Raw genomic sequence first — 12,447 nt, 5'->3', positions numbered from 1 at the left:
AGGTTGTTTATTTGGGTGAGTTTTTATTTGTTTGTTTGTTTAGTTTCTTATTGAGGGCCTGTATAGCAATTATCTTCCCTCTTATGACAACTTTTGCTATTTCCCATTGATTCTGGTAGCTTGTGCCCCTGCATTTTCATTAATGTCAAGGTATTTTTTCATTTCTGTTTCAATTTCCTTTTTTTATCCAATGGCTATTAAGCAGCTTATTGTTCAGTTTTTCCCTTTTTATAATTGATTTCTAGCATTATAGTGTTATGGTCAGAGAGTATATGGTATAATTCTGATCTTTGTGGTTTCATTGACAATTGAATTGTGTCCCAAACATATGGTCTATTCTTGAAACTATTCTATGTGCACTTGTGAAAAATGTATATGCAGTGGTTTTTGGGTGGAGTGTTCTGTAAATATCTTTTAAACCTATTTGGTCTAACTTCTCATTTAAGGCTATTGTTTCCTGACTTGTTCTTTGTCTTATTGATCTGTCCATAGTTGTAAGTGGAATATTAAAATCCTCTAGTATTATTATATTGTCAATAACTCTCTTTAGCGCTGTTACATATTATCTTATGCATCTTGGTGCTCCATCATTCAGTGCATGTTTTTTTAATGAGTGTTATTTCTTCTTGTTTTATTAGACCATCTTTATCTTGTATTACCCTTTTAAATTGGAGGTCTATTTTTTATCTAATATAAGCATAGCTATTTTGGACTTTTCAAATTTATCACTTGTTTGTGGTATTGTCTTCCAATCTGTAGCTCGAAGACTGTGCTTATCTTTGTTGGTAAAATGGGTCATTTGTGAAAAAAACAAGAGGCTGGACTCTGTTTTGAAATCCATTTTGGAATCTGTTCAGTCACTGTGCACATTTGACTAGTGTCAGGCCATTTTTTTCTTACATCGTTGGTCACCTTTTTATATTTATTCTTTCCCTTAGGTGTGGTCCTCTCACCAATATTCCATCCATGAATCACCACCTCACTCTTCTGCATGTCTCTCTCTCTTCCTCCCTCCCAACCCCTGATCATTCCAACTCTTCCCTGCATGCTTAGATCAATGGTTGGCCCAAGAATTTTGTCCTTTTCCTAGAACTTGGTTCTTTTTCTGAAACCTTGTCCTTTTCCTGGGTGAGGGCCTATGCTCCTGGACCATGGCAGACCAGGCTGCTCAGATTCCCAGGAGCAACTGTGAGGAGCAAGGCAGAGCACCTCAGGACCCGCTTATAGGGCAGGTGTATGGAGTTCTCCAGACTCCTTGATTCTGGAACTTTCCATGTTATAGGAGACTGTCCTAATTTCTCCAGACCTATTTTGTCTGGGTTCTGTGCCTCCTCATTCACACTGATTGTCCCATCCACTCTGATGACTGTCACATGATGCTGCTTCTGAGTCTTATAATTCTGGTGTCAGCAACCCAGCTCCCAGCCAATATCAGTGGGAAAGTTCCCCAGTGGGGACACTCTCAGCAGTTGGTCAGTCTAGTTCCTCTCATGGTTTCTAGTCCTGCCCTGGGTCATCAGTCATATCTCTGATGTTTTCTTCCTCCAGCTGGAAAGGAGGAAGCCTCACTCATGTTGCATACATTTCTGGACCAGAGGTTTTGTTCCCCAGCTCTGGAGATATTGTAGGTGGAGCTCACGTCACCACACCAACTCATCTCCCAGTCTTCTCTCTCATGGCTCCAACCATGCTGTTTGGATCCAACCCAAATGATGACTGTGTCCATGGCTTTGATTTGTCCCTCTCATCTCCTGGAGGCAAGACCCTGGAGGTCTGCAGTGGGAGTGCCTGAATGACAGATGCCTTGCACAGATCTGAATGAAGCAGGGGCCAGCCTAGAGGGAGACAACCCCCTTTAGCCCACACACTTGCCACCACCACTGGCCTGTGGCCTAGGTCACAATGGGTTGGGTTAGAGTCCCCTTCCCAGGACCCAGGTCAAGCTGGGGTGCCTGGCTCCTAACTCCAGTCCACGACTCCAGTCTCCTAGAGGTGGGCCTGGTGTCAGGCCATTTTTACTTTAGGTGACTAATGAGCATGGGTACTCATTGACTTTTTTGTTTGTTTGTCTTTTTTTCTTTTTTGATGTCTTTCTTTTATGTTTTGTTTAAGTTCCATTTCTCATGTCTTATGTGTTACTTTTATTGATTTTTGCTTGAAAGTTCTACTGAGGTTAATATAAGATGGACTATTTGAATGACTTGTTGGATGGTCTAGTCTCAAATTGATTATGATGGGCCACAATGTTACTCTCTTCTCCTCCATAGTCCATAATTAGGTGTCTGTTACCACCATATTTGTTGTTCTGTTGCTTTACTACTCCATTCATGTGTGGATTTATGTGGACAAATTCTTTTAGTTTTTGCTTTTAGAAAAAACTCCTTGCCCTTTCTTCTGCATTGAATGTTAATCTAACAGGCAAAAGGATTCTAGGCTGGAAATTATTTTCTTTTGTTACTTTAAACATTTCCTGCCAATCCCTTCTTGTTTACAGTATTTCTACTGAAAATTGTACTGACAATATGATTGGTGTTATCTTACAGGTTACCCTTTTTTTTCTTTGATTTTTTTTTTTTTTTTTTGTATTCTGTCCTTGCCATTGGCTTTCAGCAGTTGTATTATATATGTCTTGCTGTATGTCTATCTGGCATTATTTTGTTTAGAACTTTTTGGACCTCTTGGAACACAACATCTGGCTTGTTTCTCAGATTGAGTTGGTTCTCAGTGATTATTTCTTTAAATAAATTTTCGATGCCTTTCTCTTTCTCTTTTCCTTCTGGGATCCCAATGTTACAGATGTTACTTTTCTTTAGATTTTTCCAAAAGCTCCTATGGTACTTACATTTCATTTAAAAATTTTTTTTTTCTATTTGTGTGTTCTCTGATATTGTGCTTTCAAGCTCAGAAAATCTAAGTTCTCTCCATTAATTGCATTTGTCTGCTGTTGAGGCCCTCTATTGTGATTTTTAATTTGTTTATAGTATTTTTTAGATCCATTAATTCTGATTGTAGCTTAACTGTTATTTTTTCTTGACTTCATTCTGTTTTTGTTTTATGTCATCCTTTCTTTTTATTTCTCTAAGCATTATTGTAACTGTTACTTTAAACTCCTCTTCAGGCATATTCTATTGATCTGCCAGATAAAGATTTCTCTCAGGTTTTTTTTTTTTTTTCTCTAGCATTTGTGATAGTTCTTCTTTATCTTTATTTTTTGTTTTTTATGGATGGTAATAGGTATAGACTTTCACAGTGCTGGCTTTGTACCTGTTGAAGTGATCAGAGAACCAATACCAAGAAGGGATAATTGGTCAAAAGAAATTGGAGAAGTAGGAAACTGGAGGTTCCTCCAATGAATGTCCAGATTCAAGTTTCCTACTGTAACAGATTTGTATGGTGGAGATCCACAGTGATCCTCATCTCTAGACCAACTTCTTGGTCAAAGTGTCTCCTATTTGTGTCAGTTTCCACCTCTAGGTTATGTCTGAGCATTGGATGCAGTGCTAGGCATGATTATAGTTAGGTGGTATCACAAGCTGGGAGCTGTTCTCTTTTCTTTTTTAGTGCAGAAACTTATTCTGGGATGTTTACTCCTGTTGTTAACAAGTACTTAAGTTCTCTTTATTGAAAGTATTTAATTGTTGTCTTAGTTTTAGACTTGAATGGGGAGTTGGTGGTGGGTGTTTTGAAAATTCCAGCATCAGGCTTTTAGTAGTAGCCTCTTTTATGAAGAGCCAGGTGATCTAAACTGGTTCTCACCTGTTTTTTTCAGGCTTTAGTTGTTCTATATTGAGAGTTGCAGGCTTGAGTCAGTAATCCTATAGCTCCACCCCTGCTCCTATAGCTCTCCTATAATGTACTCTCTGTTCTGGACACCAACTATGTGCAAACCCTTATCGAGCACACTGTTGTATCTCCTGAGTCCCCAATGTGTGTATATACCCGGGTCAACAACTACATGGGGGCTCCATACAATAGCCACTCCTCCCTCTCAAAGGTTGTAATACCCTGATATTGCTGTAAACACTGTTCAATTAAAGTTTTTCCTACCCTTTTCTGCTAGATGATTGCTCCTGAAGTGTACTGCAGTTGTTCATTTATCTTTCAGATGTTATTGTTTTTTTTTTCTGCTGCAATTTAGTTGTGAGTATTGGAAGAGGAGAGTCTGCCATATTCACTTTGCCACCATCTTGCTGGACTCCCCCCCTTATTTTTTAAGCCTATTAATACATTTGTCTTTCCCCTAACAATGTAAGTACATTGGATGTTCACAATTCCTTTGATCTCTCCTTCCTGCTCCTTCAATCTTGGTCATGTGATATTGTATAGAATTTTAGTTCTTAGTAGTTGCCATGGATATGTTTTCTTCTTTTCTTTTGTCTTGTATGTTCCTTCCTTCTTCCTTTCTTTACTTCAATTATTCCTTCCTTCCATCTTCCTTTCTTCTTGACTTATTTTTTTCTCTTTCTTCCTTTTATTCTTTCATTTCTTTCTTTTTTTTAAAGATTTATTTATTGATTGATTCACTGATTGATCCATACAGACATATAAGCACTGGGTACAGTCAGAAGCGCGGGAGGGTGAGAGAACTCACCAGAGCCAGAGTGGGGAGCAGAGCAGGCAGAAGGACCGAAGTACACTGCTGAGGGGAGCAGAGGGCAGCAGGAGAGGTCTGCGCGCCATGGGGGACCCTCCTCCGGTGGCTGGGGAGCCGCCGGGGATCGAACCGGCACAGCAGAAGCTATGGGTGGCTTCGCAACCCAGCGCTCAACCGCTGCGCCACCGGGGAGGCCCTCTTTCATTTCTTTCTAAGACAAAGATACTTGCAAAGATGTATTTTATTTGAGGACTTTCTTGCTTATATCTCTTGCTTCATCCTTCTGAATTTGTTTTTCTTTTTATTTCTGCATTTTTATTCTGGGTCTTTGTGTGGCAAACCTGAGATCCTATGTGCCTGAGCATACTTTGAATATACTCAGGTTTTCATGAAAAAAATTTTGGACATAAAAATTCTAGCTTTGAAATACCTTTTCTTCAAAACATTAAAGTATTTCCTTGTTATCTTATTGCTTTCCATGTTGCTTTTGAAAAGATTAATGCTAGTGTGATGCTCATACATATAACAGTGCTCTCTGGATGTTTTTAGGATTTTTCTTTGTCTTTTATTTTCTTAAATTTCACTGTGATGTATCTGGTAGTTTTTTTTTATCTTTTCTGACTGACACTTCATGAGTCCTTTCAATATGAAGTCTTTATTTTGGTGAAATTTTCTTTACCTTTATTTAAATAATTCCATTTTCTCCCCTTTTTTGGAGGGGAGGGAATCCTTCCCCCACCCCCTTTGGAATATTGACACTACACATCTATCCTTTATGCCTTTTAGCTTTCTCCTGCAGTTTTAAAATCTTTGTTTTTTTTTCCTTCTGAAACATTATTAACCTTTGCATCAAGTCCTGAACCTGCTCTTCCTCTGTTCAACATGCTATAAAGCCCATGCTGATAAACATTTAAGTAGTTTCCAAACAATGTTTATCCTAACAAGCAGTGCTTCAGTGACTAACCTACACTATTTTAAAGATCTGAAAGAATGTCTATAGGGTAAATCCCCCCCACATTGCAACTGCTAAGTCAAATGGGCATATGTTTTTCTGATTTCTGATAGTTGAACTGCTCTCCACAGGCTGGATCAGTCTATACTCCCATCAGCAATGTGTATAGGAGACTGTTACACTCCAGGCACAAACCAAAATTCTCACATTTTAAAAAGATTTTGCCAACTGATAGGTGAAAACTTGTTATTAACATAGGTTGAATTTGCATTTTCCCCAAGCTGAGTAAGTTAACACCTTTCCAGAGTTCTTTGTATTTTTTTAAATTTTTTTAAACATTACATGCATATGGGTGACATGCTTTGTTTTTGTTTTTGTTTTTAAGATTTATTTATTTATTCATACAAGCACTGGGCACAGTCAGAAGCGCGGGAGGGTGAGAGGACTCACCAGAGCCAGAGCAGGGAACAGAACAGGCAGACTGACAAAGTACACTGCTGAGGGGAGCAGCAGGCGGGCGGCAGGAATGGTCTGCGCACCATGTGGGACCCTCGCCAGTGGATGGGGATCAAACTGGCACTGCAGAGGCCACGGGCAGCCTCACAGCCCAGCACTCAACCGCTGCGCCACCAAGGGAGGCCCCTGTTCTTTGTATTTTTTTATGAACTTTTTATTCAATGCTTTTACACATTTAAAAATTAAATATTTGGTTTTATTCATGATAATTCCTAGTAGCTCTTTGTATATTAAGGAATTCAGCTCTCTGTCTGATGTAAGATACTGTGTTTCCCCCAGATTATCATGTGTCTTTTTCTGGAGATTCAAAATTCTCTTATAGACACACTTATCAATCTTTTCATTCATGGAATTTAGATTTTGAGTCATGGTAAGAAAATTTCCCCACTTCAAAGTTTAAAAAGAATATTTTACTGTTTTCTTCTAGAACTTTTAATGCTCATTTAAAAATATTATAAACTTTGATCTATTCAGAATTTATCTAGATTTAAGGAGTCAAGGACAGGCATACTATTTTTTCAAGATGGTTGCTAAGTTGTCACCACATTATTCATCAAAAGAAAAACTATGTTCCTCCATTGTTTGAGTTGCACCTATATTGCATATTAATTTGCTCTCTCTCTCTCTCTCTCTCTCTCTCTCTATATATATATATATATATATATATATATGAATCTGTTACTATATTTTAAATATATTTCCTTGGGGCCAGCAGTCCGAGCCCGGAGGGGGAGCGGGCACCCACAGCCAGGGCAGCCGGCGCTCAGGGGAGTGCGTCTCCACATCACCATTTTAGAACAGGGACCTTTCTTCAATAAAGACTGCTTGAAACCAGCAGAAGGCTCCCTGCAGAGCCAGAGGTGAGCTGGGAAGTTCGCCCATGCCAGGCCCTTTCTGGCCAGCAGTCCAAGCCCTGAGGGGGAGTGGCACCCAAGGCCGGGGTAGACCATGCAGGGGAGTGCATCTCTGCATCACCATTTTAGAACAGGGACCTTTCTTCAATAAAGACTGCATGAAATTGGCAGAAGTCTCCCCATGGAGCCAGAGGGAGAAGGTTCCCTGCGCAGTCAGAGGTGAGCTGAATGCCCCCACAAGCCTGGTCCACCTGGCAGGAAGTCGGAGCCCAGAGGGGGATCCAATCATTTGGAAGCCACAGTGCAATCCAGCTGCCCCACCTCCAGGGAAGTTTGTGGGACTTTAAGACACACCTTTGTAATTAAACCCAGAAGGAGGAGATATTCTGTAACAGCGACCATTAATATACTCAAAGTACCACTGCCTCACTAGACTTCTAGCATAACAGTATTTGACTCATTTGGACTGCAAGCTTCCAAAACCCCACAAAGAGCACACCAAAAAGATGCCGGCCAGATCCAGCAACACAGTGTCCCAACGCATACGGCAAATTAGAAAACAGGCAGCAGGGAGAAGAAAAACTACATGCAACCTAGCAACTCCTCAGGAAAAAGACAAACCACAAAAAGAAAACCACCTACCAGATCGAAGAACTTCTGATCCTTCCAGAAAGAGAATTTACAATTGCCATGATTAAAAATCTGAAGAAAGTAAAAAATGACATGGGAAAAATAATCAACAATCAGAAGAATGAAATTGAGTCCCTAAAGAGGGAAGTAAAAGAAATGCAGGAGATCAAAGAATCAATGGAGGTGCTAAAGAACTCTGGGAAAAGCAATGAAAGCAGAATAGATGAAATGGAAGAACGAATAATCACTCTTGAAGACACAGAATTAAAAAGAACCAAAACAGAAAAGGAAAGAGAAGTATGAAGGAAAAAGACCAAAGAAAGACTTCGGGAACTATCTGACTCTACAAGGAAAGGAAATATAAGAGTTATAGGAATCCCAGAGGAGAGGAGAGAGATGTAGGAACAGAGAAAATTTTCGAGGAAATAATTGAAGAAAACTTCCCAAACATGAAGGAGCTGAAAATAGACATAGAAGAAGCAAGAAGAATACCAAACTTCCATGATGAAAGGAAAAATAGAGCAAGACACATAATAGTAAAGCTCCCAAGAATCCAAGACAAGAAAAAAATAATGAAGCTGACAAGAGGGAAGACACAGATAACATTCAAAGGAAAACCAGTCAGACTGACATCAGACTTCTCGGAAGAAACACTCCGGGCAAGGAGAGAGTGGAGGGACATAGTCAACAGACTCTAAGACAACAATGCCAACCAAGAATACCAAAATATATCAGACAACTATTATCATCTTTGAAAACAGACATCAGAGAAAACACATATGTAGTAGGAGACTTCAACACATCACCATCAACAATGGATAGATCAACAAGACAAAAAATAAGTAAAGACACTAAAGCTCTAAATAATGATCTAGAGTGCTTGGGCTTAACAGTCATATATAGAACACTAAACCCAAAAAAATCTGAGTACACATTTTTCTCAAGCGCACATGGATCATTCTCCAGGAACAATCACATACTGGGACACAAGGCAAACATCAACAGATAGACCAAGATTGAAATCATACCAACCATCTTCTCTGACCATGAAGGCATCAAACTAGAAATAAACCATAAAAGAAGGCAAGGAATCCTCTCACCTCATGGAGATTGAAACCCACACTACTAGAAGACCACTGGACTAATGAGGAGATCAAAGAAGAAATTTAAAAATTCTTTGAGTTGAACAACAAGGAGGACACCAATTTCCTAAATGTATAGGATGCAGCAAAAGCAGTAATGAGAGGAAAATATATAGCAATAGAGGCTCACATCAAGAAACAAGAAAGAACTCAAAGAAACAATCTACTCTCAAAGCTCAAAGAACTAGAAAAAGAACAACAACAAAAAAAACCCCTAAAACCAGTTGAAGAAAAGAAATAATAAAAACCAAAGCAGAAATAAATGAAATTGAAACTAAAAAAGATCCAAAAGATCAATGAAACCAAGCTGGTTCTTTGAAAAAATCAATAAAATAGACAAACCCCTAGCCAGGCTCACAAATGAAAAACGGGAGAAAGCACAAATAAACAGGATCACAAATGAAAGAGGAGAAATCACAACGAAAACAGCAGAAATCAAAAGAATAATCAGAAACTACTATGAACAATTATATGGAAACAAGTTCAACAATCTAGAGGAGATGGACAAATTCCTACAACTCTACAATCACCCAAAGCTAGATAAAGAAGAAATAGAACACCTAAACAAACCAATTACATGCAGTGAAATTGAAATAGTACTCAAAAACCTCCCCCAAAACAAAAGCCCAGGACCTGATGGATTTACAAATGAATTCTACCAAACATTCAGAGACGAATTAGTGCCTATCCTTCACAAACTCTTCCAAAAAATTGAGAAGGAAGGGACAATACCAAACACGTTCTATGAAGCCAACATGACACTAATACCAAAACCGAACAAGAACAACACAAAAAAGGAAAACTACAGGCCAATCTCCCTAATGAACACTGATGCAAAAATCCTCAATAAAAATTTAGCTATCAGAATCCAACAATGTATCCATAAGATAATTCACCTTGACCAAGTAGAATTCATTCCAGGGACACAAGGATGTCCAAAAATCAATCAAGGTCATCCAACACATCAACAAAAAGAAATATAAAAACCATATGATAATATCAATAGATGCTGAGAAAGCTTTTGACAAAGTACTACACTCATGATAAAAGCCCTTGAAATTCTTGGGATACAAGGAACATACCTCAACATCATAAAGACCATATACGACAAGCCAACAGCCAGTATCATTCTCAATGGCGAAAGCTGAAGGCATTTCCATTAAGATCTGGAACAAGACAAGGATGTCCACTCTCACCACTGCTTTTCAATATAATACTGGAAGTCCTAGCCAGAGCAATAAGACAAGAGAAAGACATACAAGGAATCCAAATAGGAAAAGAAGAAGTTAAACTATCACTATTTGCAGATGATATGATAATATACATAGAGAAACCCAAAAATTCCACAGAAAAACTAATTAAACTAATCAATCAGTTTAGTAAAGTGGCAGGATACAAAATCAACCTGCAAAAATCAGTAGCCTTCCTGTACACAAACAATAAATCTGAAGAAGAAGAAATAAAAAAAACCATCCCTTTTATTATTGAAACAAAAAAATCAAATACTTGGGAATAAATCTAACAAAAGAGGTAAAGGACCTATACAAAGAAAACTATAAAACACTGTTAAAGAAACAGAAGAAGACACAAAGAAATGGAAAGACATCCCCTGCTTATGGACTGGAAGAATTAACATTATCAAAGTGGCCATCCTCCCAAAAGCAATATACAGATACAATGTTATACCAATAAAAATTTCAATGACATTCTTCAAAGAAATAGAACAATTACTGATGAAATTCATATGGAATCACCAAAATCCCTGAATAGACAAAGTTCTTCTGAAAAAAAAAAGAAGGAAATGGAGGCATCACACTCCCAGATTTCAAACTATACTACAAAGCCATAATCATCAAAACTGCATGATATTGGAACAAGAACAGACACATAGACCAATGGAATTGAATAGAAATCCAGAAATAAACCCACAGATTTATGGTCAACTAATCTTTGACAAAGGAGCAAAGAATATGCAATGGAGCAAAGAAAGTTTGTTCAATAAATGGTGCTGAGAAAACTGGGTCGCTATATGCAAAAGAATGAAGCTTGACCACTACCTCACAGCATGCACAAAAACCAACTCAAAATGGATTAAAGAACTAGACATAAGACCTGAAACCATAAAATACATAGAAGAAAATATAGGCGCAACACTACATGATATGCACATCAAAGACATCTTTACAGACACATCACCCAAAGCAGTGATAGTGAAGGCAAAGATAAACAGCTGGGACTACATCAAATTAAAGAGCTTCTGCACAGCAAAAGAGACAATAACCAAAACAAAGAGAAACCCCACCAACTGGGAGAACATTTTTTCACACAACACTAATGATAAAGGACTGATCACAAAAATCTACAAAGAGCTGATGAAACTCAACAAAAACAAAGAAAATAATCCAGTCAAAAATGGGCAGAAGAGCTAAAAAGAAACTTCTCTGGAGAAGAAATGCAAATGGCCAACAGGCATATGAAAAATTGTTCAACATCACTTGTAACCAGGGAAATGCAAATCAAAACTACGAGGAGATACCATCTTACACCAGTGAGAATGGCACATATTAAAAAAACTAGCAACAGGGACTCCCCTGGTGGCACAGACGTTGAGCGCTGGGCTGCGAGGCTGCCCACAGCCTCTGCAGCACCAGTTCATTCCCTGGCTGCTGGCAAGGGTCCCACAAAAAAAAAACAAAAAAACAAAAAAAACAAAACTAGCAACAACAAATGTTGGCGAGGTTGTGGAGAAAAAGGAACTCTCCTGCACTGCTGGTGGGAGTGCAAACTGGTCCAACCACTATGGAGAGCTGTGTGGAGATTTCTTGAACTACTGAACATAGAGCTTCCATATAATCCTAGGTATTTACCCAAATGACACAGAAACAGTAATTTCAAAGGGCACCTGCATGCCTGTGTTTATAGCAGCACTATTTACAATAGCTAAGCTATGGAAACAACCCAAATGCCCAAAAATAGATGACTGGATCAAGAAGATGTGGTACATATACACAATGGAATATTACTCAGCAATCAAAAAAGATAAACACATGCAGTTTGTAGCAACATGGATGGAGCTAGAAGGGATCATGCTCAGCAAAATAAGTCAGAAAGAAAAAGAAAAATACCAGATGGTCTCACTCATAGGAGGAATTTAGAAAACCTAAATAAGACACCAGGAAAAAGACTAATCAATACAAAGTAAAAATCAAAATCAACAAGCAACTATAAAACAGAGACACACTTGGGGGGGGGAGGGAGAAGTGGGGAAAGGAAGGACTAGAGTCCAAATAAGGGGGGGGTGCAACTGTATGGGGAATATAACCATAATGAAAATGCATACATTGTGCGAAGATGAAAAATGATGTAAGAATTATATAAAATGAAATATAAAAAAACTGTTTTAAAAAAAATAAATGTATTTTATTGGACCATCTGTCTGTTCATGAAGTCAAAACCATAATGTTTCAGTTACTGAGATTTTCAAATATTTTTTATAACTGACAATCGTGCTACCCTGTCATTACTTTTTTCCTAAGAATTGAACTGAACATTCTTTTCACTCTCCAATGTATAGTATAGGAATAGTTTTATAAAAAATAAGTGTTACATTTTCATAGAATTCCCATTAAATTTGTGACGTTAGGGAAAATCTCTCTTTTTATGTTACTTATTCTTCATGTACTATATCATGTTATATCTTTTCATTTGATCAAGATTTTGTATATTTTTCTTCAGTGTTACTTTCATAACTTAAGTTTT

The sequence above is a fragment of the Talpa europaea genome (assembly GCF_964194135.1).
Source record: "Talpa europaea genome assembly, chromosome: 10".
Taxonomy (NCBI): domain Eukaryota; kingdom Metazoa; phylum Chordata; class Mammalia; order Eulipotyphla; family Talpidae; genus Talpa; species Talpa europaea.
The sequence above is the reverse complement of the archived record's forward strand: the minus strand, read 5'-3'. Positions refer to the sequence as shown.